The sequence below is a fragment of the Coturnix japonica genome, chromosome 7 (assembly GCF_001577835.2).
Source record: "Coturnix japonica isolate 7356 chromosome 7, Coturnix japonica 2.1, whole genome shotgun sequence".
In the NCBI taxonomy this organism is placed as follows: domain Eukaryota; kingdom Metazoa; phylum Chordata; class Aves; order Galliformes; family Phasianidae; genus Coturnix; species Coturnix japonica.
Window position 1 is genome coordinate 25,944,914 of NC_029522.1, and position 12,528 is coordinate 25,957,441.

The following is a 12,528-nucleotide window of genomic DNA, read 5'->3' on the forward strand; positions in this document are numbered from 1 at the left end:
AATAATGATCAGTAGATTATTTCTAATTTTTCCATCCTGTGGTAATAGAAAAATAATTTAAAAAAGAGTAAGCTAGAGCAATTAGTGAACTAATAGAACTAATGACTTTCTTTTTGCAGGTATTTTATAGGCAGGAAATAAAAAAACTAAATTTATTTGAAAAACAATTTTGAATTACTGGTGCAGTCTTAGCTGTGTATACTCCAAGTCAGTGGTCAGAGCAATCTGTCAGGCTTCCAGCCTTGTCTGATCCAGCTTTTCCAAACAAAATCTGCTAGGAAAGCGATGACATGTGTAATAAATATTTTTTCTAAAGCTCACACTGTGATCCATGTAGAGAACTGAGGGTCTTGGCTTATGCCTGGAGCCTCCAATTTTCTGACCATTTCATTACAGTAGAAAGTAGATACTTACGGATGATAACTCTGCATCCATAGTATGTTTTACACACAGAATAAACTTTATCAGTGACTTTCTACATGACAGAAGGGAATTCTCTTTTACCTTTGTCCATTATTCTGAAGGGCCAGAACTCTTCATCTCCTGTGGGTGTAAGAAAACACAGCTTGCCAAAGCATCAGATCAGATGTGGGTTTTCATCTCTGTCCATTTTCTCTCACATGAAAGACTTCTGGAGCAAGCAAAGCATGCTTTTGTTGACCAGAAAAGATCAAAAAGGCAGATTATTTTTGTCCTTCAGCCACTAGACTGATACTCTCAGTTCTGTTAACATTCTGCCCCCATTTGAACTGGACACTTTGGAAGTATCAATAATGCAAGTTGGAGGACTGCACTATTACTCATCTTGTGTTTGCCTCTTCTACAAAATTAAATCAAGTCAAAATCAAAGGAGACACAATCTCAGTCATATAGGCAGAAAATCTCCTGTAGCTTTGCAGCAATTCTCAGTGAAATATTTGAAAATATTTATGTTGGCAGAAGTGACTGATCCACATTGTGAGCACAGAGTTAACAAAATACTTCCACCCTGCAGAGACATAAACAAAGTGTTGGAAAGCACTCATCATGCCATCCACCCTCTCCTGCTTCCTTGACAGGCACATCTTCTGAAACAGAATGTTGTTTTACAGGAACATCAGAAAGTGCAAAAGTAACTAATAAAACAGTGACAGTCCCACTGTAACCACAAGGACTACAACCAGTAAACGATGCCTCCCTATTATTTATGAGTGAACAGAATATATGTAGCTATCAGAGCCCTTTCTTAACATCGCCGGTTGGGTCAAGAATAGATTCTGTAAGAGAGCTCAGTTCATTTCTCTGTCTCAGACTATTTCCATGATGAATGATCTTACAGGATTTAGATGATTCACTGGATCAGGAACAGAAATGTCAGCTGTGACCAGCTATGTCAAATATTGTTGTTCTCTACCTTAGCTCACTGCTCTATGCTCACAGTCAACAGCAGCACTCTTATTTTTGTAATTGGCAGAATTATGTTCAATGCGCCTGTTGTTGCACGTTTCCTTCCTTAAAAGCATGTGTTTAAGAAAATTCAAAGACAGAAACACTTACGTATAAAAGGATTGTGTTGAAAATGCTGTAGAAATATTTACCTACAGCTGAGATCTTAACACTTTTCTGTAAAACAAAGAAGAGTAATAACATCTTCCCATGGAGAAATACACTTGATCATAAGATTTCTAATCTGTTAAGCAATTATGTCGTGCAACAGGTACCACATGGGTTCCTAGCTGCTGCCCTACATCCCAAGCAGCAGTTGGTAACGAAGGAAGCTTTCATCTACTGCAAACCCAGCCCGGTCTGCATGGTCTGCAAGACTGGTTGATTAGTGGCTCAGCCTCACCCTGGGCACCTGCTCCCCTGAGCAACAGAGATAACACCACAGTCGCTGGGCTCCCCTAAGACCAACTGCAAGATTTCTGAATGCAAAACACAGGAGAAGGTCTCTTGTACTCCATTAGCCTCTCCAGCAACGGCTGGTAATAGTCTGAATTTCAAAAGCCTCCTCTGCCCAGTTACACAGGTAAAATTGCTGGTCACTGTGGAGAAAAGATGCAGGAGATTTTCAAGATACTCAAGCAAGACTTTGGCCTGATTTCAATCAAAGCTGAGAAATGAGAGCTTTTAAAGCCTGAAATTTAACTCCATTTTCTGCTTTTATACACACTTTAAATAATGAGTTTTCTTGCTGTTTTTCACTAAGGTCTGTTGCTTTCTTGCAATAAGAATGGATCTAAGAATAATGAGACACTCGGTGACATTTTCATCCCAATAAAAAAAACCCTTGCCTCTTTCTTTCACAGTTCTCAAGTGATGCTCGCATGTATTTCAGTATCTTATCATTTGCGGTTAGTTTCAGATCTCCCTCTTCACCCAGCTCATGCGCAGTCTTTCCAAACATTTTTTATAATCTTCAATGGCACTGCATGCCTCCATTTGTTTGCTTTCTTTAAAAAAAAGAAAACAGTGGATGGTTCTCCATCGTGAAGATTTTATAGACAAGCAAAGTAAAAACAAGCCTCTTTTATCCTTGCTTCCTTTCACACTACCAAGTGAATAGCTTAGATGTACGTTAAGTATTTGAAAGAATAATACAATTTAACCAATGTACGCTGCTTGGTGACCTAAATCTCCTACTTTCATAGACAGTTGACATTATTTACATTGGGTCTTTTATGTAGAGAGGCATTTTGAATGACCCTTCAGAGTGAATATGCGCAGTAGGAATGCTATCCAGTGTATGTGCACCTACCACTTACTGTATGCTTCCAGCTACCATGTATTTTTCAACCAGGTGACTACAACTCTGACAGAAAAAAAAAAAAGCTGAATTTTTTTTTCTTTTTTTGTCAGTGAAATCACTGACTTTAAGAACATGCATTGTACACAAACAGAACTTGATTTCTTTCACTGATGAAACATATCCAGCATACCCTAAACCTGAAGTCTCCTTCCAGGGAGTCAACCACTGACAAGGGTGAAGCCAACTCTGGATAATTTCAAGGCAGACTGGAATAAGCTTCCTTTTTGTTGCAGTATCTGATGAGGCCACAGACATAAAACATTTGGAGACCTGGTTGGTGTCTTTTCAGAGAAAACTATTTAAAGATGAAGCTACAGATCAGACAGCTGAGCTGACAAAGCTTATGGAAAGTGAACACAGTAAACAATAGCAGAAGTCTCCAGACGCTGCAAGACAAGAAGAACAAATATTTTCTTCCTCAGGAAGGCAACTTGTTTTACTAATTCTTTATTTGACTATATCCCAGAGGTGTCAGATAACACAGGAAAACAAACAAACAAAACTACATAAAGATGTGTGTTGGTGTCAGTATGGATTTAATGGGAAATACTACCATTATAACATTATGATTTTTAAAATCACAATATTCTAAGTTTTGTTTTGTTTTTTTAACTGAGACTTATACATCCACAATTCTTAAAGAACTGTTACATTGTTTTATCTTGTCTATAAACAGTTGTGAATATTATTGTGTTATTGGACATTCCATGATACAAACTGTAATATTTAGGGACCATTATTTCCCAGTTTATCCTTGCTATATAAAGTCATTATCTGCACGTTTTGACTCCTTAGATCTCCAAAGAGTTAAATGTGAGGAACTCACCAAATAAACATATGTGTGAGCCAAACCTCATATAAGACAATAATAATCCTATAAATAGATATAACCTGGTGGTACTAGGTAGATGAGCTTTGACCTCATTGGGGCACCTCTAGCTCTGAATGCCAATCTCAAATCTGACAATTAAAGCAATAGTCTTAAACTCCTAAGCTGGGACATGTGCTGTCTGCCCATACACAATTTTGTGCTATGGAGCTGATGAATTTAAATCACCTATAAGGATAAGTTCACAGCCAACTGTAAGGATCTAGAATACTTGTGAAGTATCATCTTCAGACTCTTCTGCCTTTCTCTTTCTGACATTATCTGACCATAACCATACAGGACCTGTTTTTGTGTTTCTTCTATAGCTTTGTGTTTACTTCTTTGACATACAGCATGGACTTCTCCAACAAATTAGAAGCTTACTGTCCCAGTCCACCCAATCAGGATTGTGTGGTACTGAAAGTATTGACTGCAAGAGTTATGTATTTTATGGCATGCCAGCTTCTTATAATATAAGAACCACTGTCATTGTGATTACCAACAGAACATATAGCAACTGGGAAAGTAAGGTGTTCCAAGCTCATAATTATCAGAGTTTGCATATAACATTATTAGACCACATGCAGGTAACATAGAAGATTTCATATCTAATTAACTTACCTGCAGAAAATTCATGCTGACTCCCGCCCAGGGGTGCAGATCTCCCTGAAAGAGAGCAAGACCAGAATTGAGGAGTGGGGAAAGAATTTTTACAGCCTTCAAATGTCCATTAAGCAAAGATCTGCAAAACTCAACCTGATGCTGTCTGTCTTCTTAAGAGATGCATCTTCCAAGAAACCTGAGCTTTTAGTTTACAGATCTCAGAAGAATGTGAGAATATGATAGTCTGCATCTCTGTGGGGACCAATTATTGCTGGATGTTTTGCTTCTTTTTTCCGCAAGTAGAAATGGCTCAATTTCAGCATGTGGAAAACCCAGGAAGCTAATCCGCGTGGTGCACTAATTCTGCTCTCAAACACAAGAACACACACCGTTTCTGAATGTATGTGGTAATGACCTCCAGTATGATGCAGAAATGTAGGGGTGGCTTTTACAAGATATCCAGCAATGCAAGGCTGCTACATATCGGATAAGATCCAAGCCCTTGCTGTGTAACCTCCACAGCCTTAATGATGTTCTTAACGGATATGTGGGCTGAAATTTATAGTTTCAACATGAGAGCTGAGAGTTGTGAATGTTTTATATTATTATTTTAATTAAATAAATAAAGAAGACAGAGTGATTATAGGGACAGCAAATGCAAGTTTTTCTCATTTTTACAATATTCAGGTAGCCTACCATGGTTTCTCTTACAGCATCCCATTAAGTTGTGAGGCAGACTCTGAGTGCCAGATTTAGTTTCAGAACTGTGATATGCGTATCTGTATGCATGTATGAGAGACTACAGAAGTAGTATATAGATTACCCTGGACTTCTGAGAAATGTCGATTAAGTTCCTTTTTCTACCTATCTTTATGTACTACATAGCAATAGCTGTATTGTATAGATGTATTGTCTTTTTTTTTTTTTTTTTAAGTCACATTTGGAAGTATATGTTAATTTCTCACACTATACTGGTGCAAGATACAAATCAAACTGCTGAACATAATCTGAGCAGGAAGCTGAAGAGAAAGATTAAAACAGCAGTTTAAATTTAGCCTAGTTTACAAATGACCCTTGACTCTTCCTGCTTGGTATATCCTCAGAAGGAAGATATATGTAAAATATGTTTCCTTCTCACTTTATCAGGTCTGTGTTATTAAGGGCAAACCAATAGCAAATAAACCAAATACAAATATTTTTGAGATGGTCTTATTATAAACTAAAATTACTGGACAAATTATTAACAAATTATAACAACTCCCTACAGCCATTTGGAAAACATCGGTTGAATTTTTGTTAAAAAACATCACACCATATATTTTTAGCTGCTAAAAGCTATAAAGCTGCTGTTGTGTTTATGGCTAAAACTCAAACCAGAGCAGAGTATACGGACGGATACACACACACACACACACACACAAAATAATTTAAACAAGAGCTATTTTCACTAATAGCTTTCAAATGATTTTGCAATATAATTTCGTTGAGTGTTAGAATATATTTTATTTCATTAGTTTCAAATATATCTTTTTTTTCTTTTTTTTTCCTTTTTCTTTTTTTCCCAGTTTTTGAATTTTCTAAGTATTTTATTCCATTTCAGTCTGATGATAAAATTTTGTTTTAACTACAGGATATATTGGTTTTTCCACAGTTTTTCTTCTTTTTATTTTAACCACTTGAGGACTTGAACCATAGTGAGAATGTCTCTTTGTTCTCTCTGTCTGATTTAAAGCAAATTGCCCTATGTACTACAGTAGTTTTGAATGTATTAAAAGTTTTTAAAATTGTGAATTATGTGAAGTATTCTAACAGTTTAAGTTTAAATGATGCAATTAGCCAGTTACAACTGGAACTACCAGGCCTTATTTAAAATAATGAGGTCTGACAGTTATGGAGCCTGAATTATTCATTGATAACTAGCTTTTCCTCTTTTGCAAACCATGGCTAACATTAATAACAGAGGTGTAAGTGTGATAACAAAAGAGTTTGACATTGGGAATACAAATAGTAAAGTGCTAAATTCTTCCTTAATTAAAATTACTGCAGTAGTAACATCTCCATAGGAAAATCATTAGGATTATTTTGTCATACATTTCAGCATTTGCTTCTACGTGGAGTCACTGTTTAAAGTAACAGTTCATGGCACCTTATCAAAGAGAATATTTTAAAAATACAGTTACCTTTTTTGTGTGCAATATTTTAAGTAGTTTATCTTACAAATAACATACAGCACTTTCTATTTTGACTCCTGAACTTATCACACTTCTTGAAGTACACACCAATGGCATAGAGCCCGCCCTGGTCTTAAAGATATACGATTTCCTAGCATTCACCATTTCACTGATTTGCTTCATTCATGACCACTCCATCAGCTTTAAAGTCAGCTGTTTTTTGTCAGACACATGAATACAAATAAAACTTTATTCTCTTAACATGCATACTAAGAATGATATCTAGTGCCTAATAGCATTTTTACAAAAGCCTGAATTCTTATGTGTAATTTCTTGCTGTAAGCCTGGATGTTATTAATTAGCACTGCTAAAGGACAAAACAAAATATCCACATAAAACAATCTAACAATAACAAACGTATTAGTCTTCTACTTATCCAAGTGTTCATATGCATCTGCATGCCCTTTATGAAAGAAAGAACTTGTACAATCACAGCAGCAACTGATATACTCTCTTGTTCTCTCTCAAAATAAAGCAAAGAAAAACAAGATGTATAATCTTTCTGAAAGTAGAACATGCTAAAATAGCAATTCATCTACAAGTAAGAATGATTGAACTTTGTCTAGAACTTTTGGTTACTATAGCAGATAGATAACATTAAATTATCCATGATATAAAAGTAGAGACCATAAACAAGCAGAAGCACAGACTCAGTTTAGGATGACCTGTTGAGTTACTGTAATTACACAACTCAACTCATCAACAGAAATGTTTAGAAGGTAATTATGCAACTGATTCTCAAAGTGACAGGTATAGGTGGAATTTTATGTGAAACCTAAATAGGCTGAACCTCCAATTGGATGCAGTGTTTCCTGTGCACCCAACTGGAGCATCTTGAAGACTGTAGCCTAAACATGTATTTTAATAAAGTGTGCTTCTGTTATATTGTATTCCTGTAGAGTTCCCTAGAGGAGGGAGATCAGAGAGGCGAAGGTCAAAATAAATGCTATATAGATATCGAAGTCTGTTCAGTGAGACTTTGCAAAGGAGGATTTGAAAGATGACTGTTTTTATTAGTGCAGATGCATACAATATAAACTGATTTTTTTGTGTGTGTGCAAATGTCAATTACAGTATACATATTGTTCACTGATGATTATGTCATTGGTCAAGAGGGAGGAGAGTCCCCAAATGAATGATTAATAATCAATGTGTCTGGGTTCTTATTTTATTCCTGAGAAAGGAAGAATGAATTACTGGTGTCTCTTCCAAAAATGATAAAATCTCCCAGAAATAGGTCACACCACCCACAACTGTACACAGAGGGGCCCCCTATGTAAGTGGATTTCCTTGTTTTGAGCATGGAGCCTCAGCCTCCCCCTACTGTATCATTGCTTCACCTTCTTATACTCTGATGCAATTAGGGAGGAAAGGCAATGTGGCTCAGAATCCTATTAATTTTTCATGTAATCATGAAAAGCTCAGAGAGAGGGTGGAGAAATACCTGGGGAAAAGAAGTCTGAAGGAGGTCCACAGTAGTGCCTAGGCATGTGGTCTCTCTGTAGGTGAACTCAAGTCTTCTACTGAGTTTGGGCCAACAGAAGGCAAATCAGACTGGGGCCCCAGGGGAATGAGAGAGATGAAGAATAGTTCCTGGAGAAATATTTATTCTCTGATATTCAGTGAAAAACTATGCCAGAGTAGATGCAAGATCGATTAAATATTTGCACATATCTGTAAATTTAATGTTATCATGGACCATCGTTCCTCTTGAAAAAAAAAGAATCACATCACTTTACACTGATAAATGTAAGTCAGATAGAATCAGCAGAAATACTTTGTAGGAGCATATGGTAGTTTGTTTGCTCCTTTCCCCCCCAAAGGGAGAAATCATATGTTAGAATGAATGGTTTTGTAATTATTCAATCTCTGTTAGCAGCAGAGTAGGGAATTCCTTTAGCTTACTCCTGTGTTGTGTCCTAGGTGCCAGTTAGATATGCCTCCAGAAAAGTTTAACTTGTAGACTCTCCGTTCTGTCAAGTGCTCAGCTAAGCTGCATGCTCCCTTTCTTTCTTTTTCCCCTCACACTGACCATCTCTCTTCTTTATCCTTTTACCGCTGCTACTGCTTCCTAGATGAGATCACAAAAGCCTGAACCTGATAAACTGAAGTGCTGGCATTCAAAAGCACTGCTTGTTTTATGCTAATGAACAAACCATCTAGTAATACAATATTTCACTCGTGCCCTCCTGGTGGTAGCACAAAATAAATCCAACAGTGTCTTTAATTAACTAAAGAAAGTAGAAACAAATCTCTGTGGGTTAATAATATTTATGGCTTAAACTGAACAAACCAAAGAAAGGCAGAAAAATTAAGAAGGGCAATTCGGAGGAAAAACATAATTAGTATAAAATTCTCATGTATTCTGGAAAGCACATCTGTAAAGAACTGTAAATAAGACACAATCCTATATGAGGCAAAGCACTAAAATTAAGGTATTAAGGTGATCACTGAAGAGTTAGTTAGAAAATATGTTTTTGTATTTGTAAAAAAATTTAAAAAATTTAAAAAAGATAAAGAATGAAGGCAAATATCTCCTGAAGAAAAGCTAGATCTTAGTGTCTACGCAGGAGTCAGATCGTTTTTATCCATAAAACACACAGTATCATATGATGCCTGAACCTTAATTCATGTAGCTCAACGACATGAATAAGAAAATGCCAGGTCCATTTAACTGTGTCCTTTGTCAAATGCCAATAGAAATGGTGACTTTTTATAAATATACAGTAGTTAGAAATATAAAACACTGTAAATAGATAAGGCTACGTGGGTTGTATTAATGTGGGAATGCGGGGTCATTTCACCCACTTACAATTCCTATTCTTTGGCTAGAGACACACATTTCATTCTGGCCCGTAAAATATCCTGCGGATATCTGAAGCTCTGTTAGAAAAAAGTCAGCACAGACCTACATCAAAGAAGATCCCAGAAAAAGCATCAGGGCTCGGTATCACCTGGCTAAATCCAAGGGATCTCAGAAATTTAACTCTAGAGGAAGTACAGATGTACTTTCAGCAGCATAGCCATATTGCAGACTATTTCATTAGTTTCTTACTGGAACGCACACTTTTTGGATTGCATCTAAGGAAAGAATCCATGTACAACAAGAAGTCCCAGCAGTGCACCATCCAGTGGAAAGCAATTCAAGAATAGGCAGCTGAATCTGCTGTTGTTATTGAAAACTTTACACGAGCCTGTGAGACTTGTTCTTTCCTCAAATTACTTTAATTTAATTGAGAAGTCTGTATTCACACTGGGGCCATTAGCATTCAGGGATTAAAACAATGATTGTTTCCTCAAGCTTATCTATTTGTATGACAGTGCAAAGGTTGAATTAACTAGCAGGTGTGCAACTAAGTATAGAACAATGACAATACAACATAATAGAAATTTGCCTTGGCCACATGTGCAAACCCTGTGAAGTGCTATGAAGTTCTTTGCAGCGCATCCCCTTCCTGCTCTTGATATTTTTACACCACCTTGTAACACTGTAATGTGATAGAAAGTACAACAATGATAGCAGGTTGGCAAAGTTTTTGCCCGCAGCAACTGAGGACAACCCCAAATACAGCAGCCATAGATACAGACGTGGAGGAAAAGCGCTGCTTACCTTCCAAAGGCCTCAGATAAGCAGACATCTTCAGCAAGATACTCTTGTCCCTATTGCCAGCCCTTAAATGAGGTCTGGGATGGAGTGGATCCTGGCTCCACCCTTTCCAGTCACTTAGGAGCATTGCATTCACCTGAGTTCCCCTGGGTTGGCCCTGCCTTCCCACCAGGTGCTCAATCTCTGGTTCAGGCCCTCACTTAGCATTTCCACTACCTTTAGATTGCTGTGTCTTGATATCACTGCAGCATTGTCTGATTCAGAATTTACAACATTTATTGACAGCAGGAAAACACATTCCCCCTTAAAACTCTATAATTCTTCAGATTATAATGCTGACTATGATCTCATTGTCCGTTGCTCAATGTCTAAACCATGCTGTTTAAATTGAATAGACGTTTCAGGATGATATGTAAAAAGATTTGTTAATGCTATGAGATCAATTCACTGCAATGAATTTAAAACAGAGAATGCTTACTGACATGTTTCACTACATCACACAATCTGCTGATACACAGTCTTGTTTGTAAAGCCTAAGGGATACTACAGGTCCACCATAAGGTAACCTCTAAAAAAAAAAAGCAATAAAATGTGCCAATGAGGGGGAAAAAAAAAAAAAAAGAAAAAAACCAAACACCATGAAAACACACAAGGAATTATGAGAAATATTTTAATAGTCATCCTTCCAGTGATAATTTTTTCAACTCATTTCATTAGTGCACTTACTGTCTTCCACTACAGTTGCAAAGCATTGTCCAAAGTTACCTCTCCACATGGTGATGAGAGCAGGGAGTTTCTCCTTCTCCTTCCCAAGTCTTGCACCCATTGGAGCAGTGGGAGATGAACCTGCACAGAGAAGTAGAATTGCTTAAAAAGTGCTGGGAAGAAGCAAGCATTCTGCAGCCAAAGAACAGAGCAAAGGAGCCTCACTACAAGACATACGACATGCAGCACCTTGCATGCTTCCTCTATCCCTACTGTGAGAGTTTGGCTGAGTGGTCACAGAGTGATACCGTGTCCTCATCACCATTATCTCTTCTGTCCTCAGGAACTGCTTAACCACATGCTTGTAGCACCTTTATTTTTGAGAGCTACTGCTGCAACTTGCAGGTCCTCTGCCAGTTGCACAATTTGTGTTTGCTTTCCCTTCCTGCACAGTGCTGATCGACAGAGATGGATAAGGAAGATCGTGGGTATATTAGGAAAATACATAAGAAATGAACAAGCCAAACTCCATCCACACCAGTAATCTACCAGATCCCCTTCAACTCCACTGAAGATATCATGGCCCAGTAACATTAGATTCTATTTTTATATTGCAAATATTAGTTCATTTGATTTTAAAAAATTAATGCCAATTAAATGTCATCGCTTATCTACATACAAGACAAACATGAGACAGCATACTAATTTTACACACATTACTCTTTATGTAAGTGGAAATGAGTCACAAACGCACATGTATAGAAGGGATACATGTAGAACTTCTATTTAAAGTGCCTTTTCCAATTTTTTCTCTGCTCATGCTAAATGATTTTTGTCAATATTTTAATTTCAGTTGGGAAAAGTGGAATCAAAGAGTGACATCTGAGAAAATTATTGTCAGCAATTTAATGACTACATACCATAATTATGAAATAATTTAAAGAAGGAAGAAACTTGATACAAATTCTATTGTATTTCCATGAATTTACTACTAGAGAATCAAGTGGACATATATAGAAATAAACAGAACAATATTCATCAATGTATACTATACTAAGATGTACTATATACATAAATGATCATTTCTGTAATCATAAGAATATTAATGAAGTAGCTAATAAATAAAATAAGCACCAAAGGACAAGAATATGACCTTAAAATCCTTACTCAGCTGCCCTATTAACTTTCTGAACATCACTGAAAGTGTGTGTCAGCTGCTTAAATTAAAGGGAGAGTAATTAAAATTACACAAATAATAGGTGACTGGGGTCAGTCTCCATTACCCTATCTCCTATATTTCAGAGCATTTTCCACTTTTTTTTCCCATCAATATACAATCTTAATTTTCCCTGCACATCTCTCAGGTACTCCTGGTTTTAAAAACAACTTATCATGATAAGCTTAGCTGTTAACTGATGGTCAGAGCACAAGTTTTGGGGCTATACTCAAATCTCTTCCCACGGCCTATCAGGTGAGTTGATTCCTTTGAGTATTTTTCAGTATCTTTTTTTAAGCAAGTGCTTTGAGTACGGAGGGGAAAAAAAGAAAAGAAGAAAGAAAACTCAGATCTATGTTTCAGATCTATACCTAAGATCCCTTTTTTATGACATGCAGCAAATGAACAAAAAAGTCACACTCATACTCTTCTCTTGGACATTAAAAGTTACAAGTAGAACAGAGAGAGCCTCAATAATAACCCAGACATTCGTATTTTTACTGTAATAGT

At 36.8% G+C, this 12,528-nt stretch overlaps 1 long non-coding RNA gene across 1 annotated transcript in view; it reads right to left on the reverse strand.

Annotated features, from left to right (window-relative positions):
• LOC107317017 overlaps positions 1–12,528 on the reverse strand; it is a 74,074-nt gene that overhangs the window by 3,868 nt on the left and 57,678 nt on the right. Inside the window, exons 16-19 of the long non-coding RNA XR_004307992.1 lie at positions 10,863–10,943; positions 4,278–4,322; positions 1,537–1,602; positions 505–650 (exon numbers count right to left, since the gene is read on the reverse strand). This is a non-coding gene — a long non-coding RNA (uncharacterized LOC107317017). The remainder of the gene's footprint in view (positions 1–504; positions 651–1,536; positions 1,603–4,277; positions 4,323–10,862; positions 10,944–12,528) is intronic.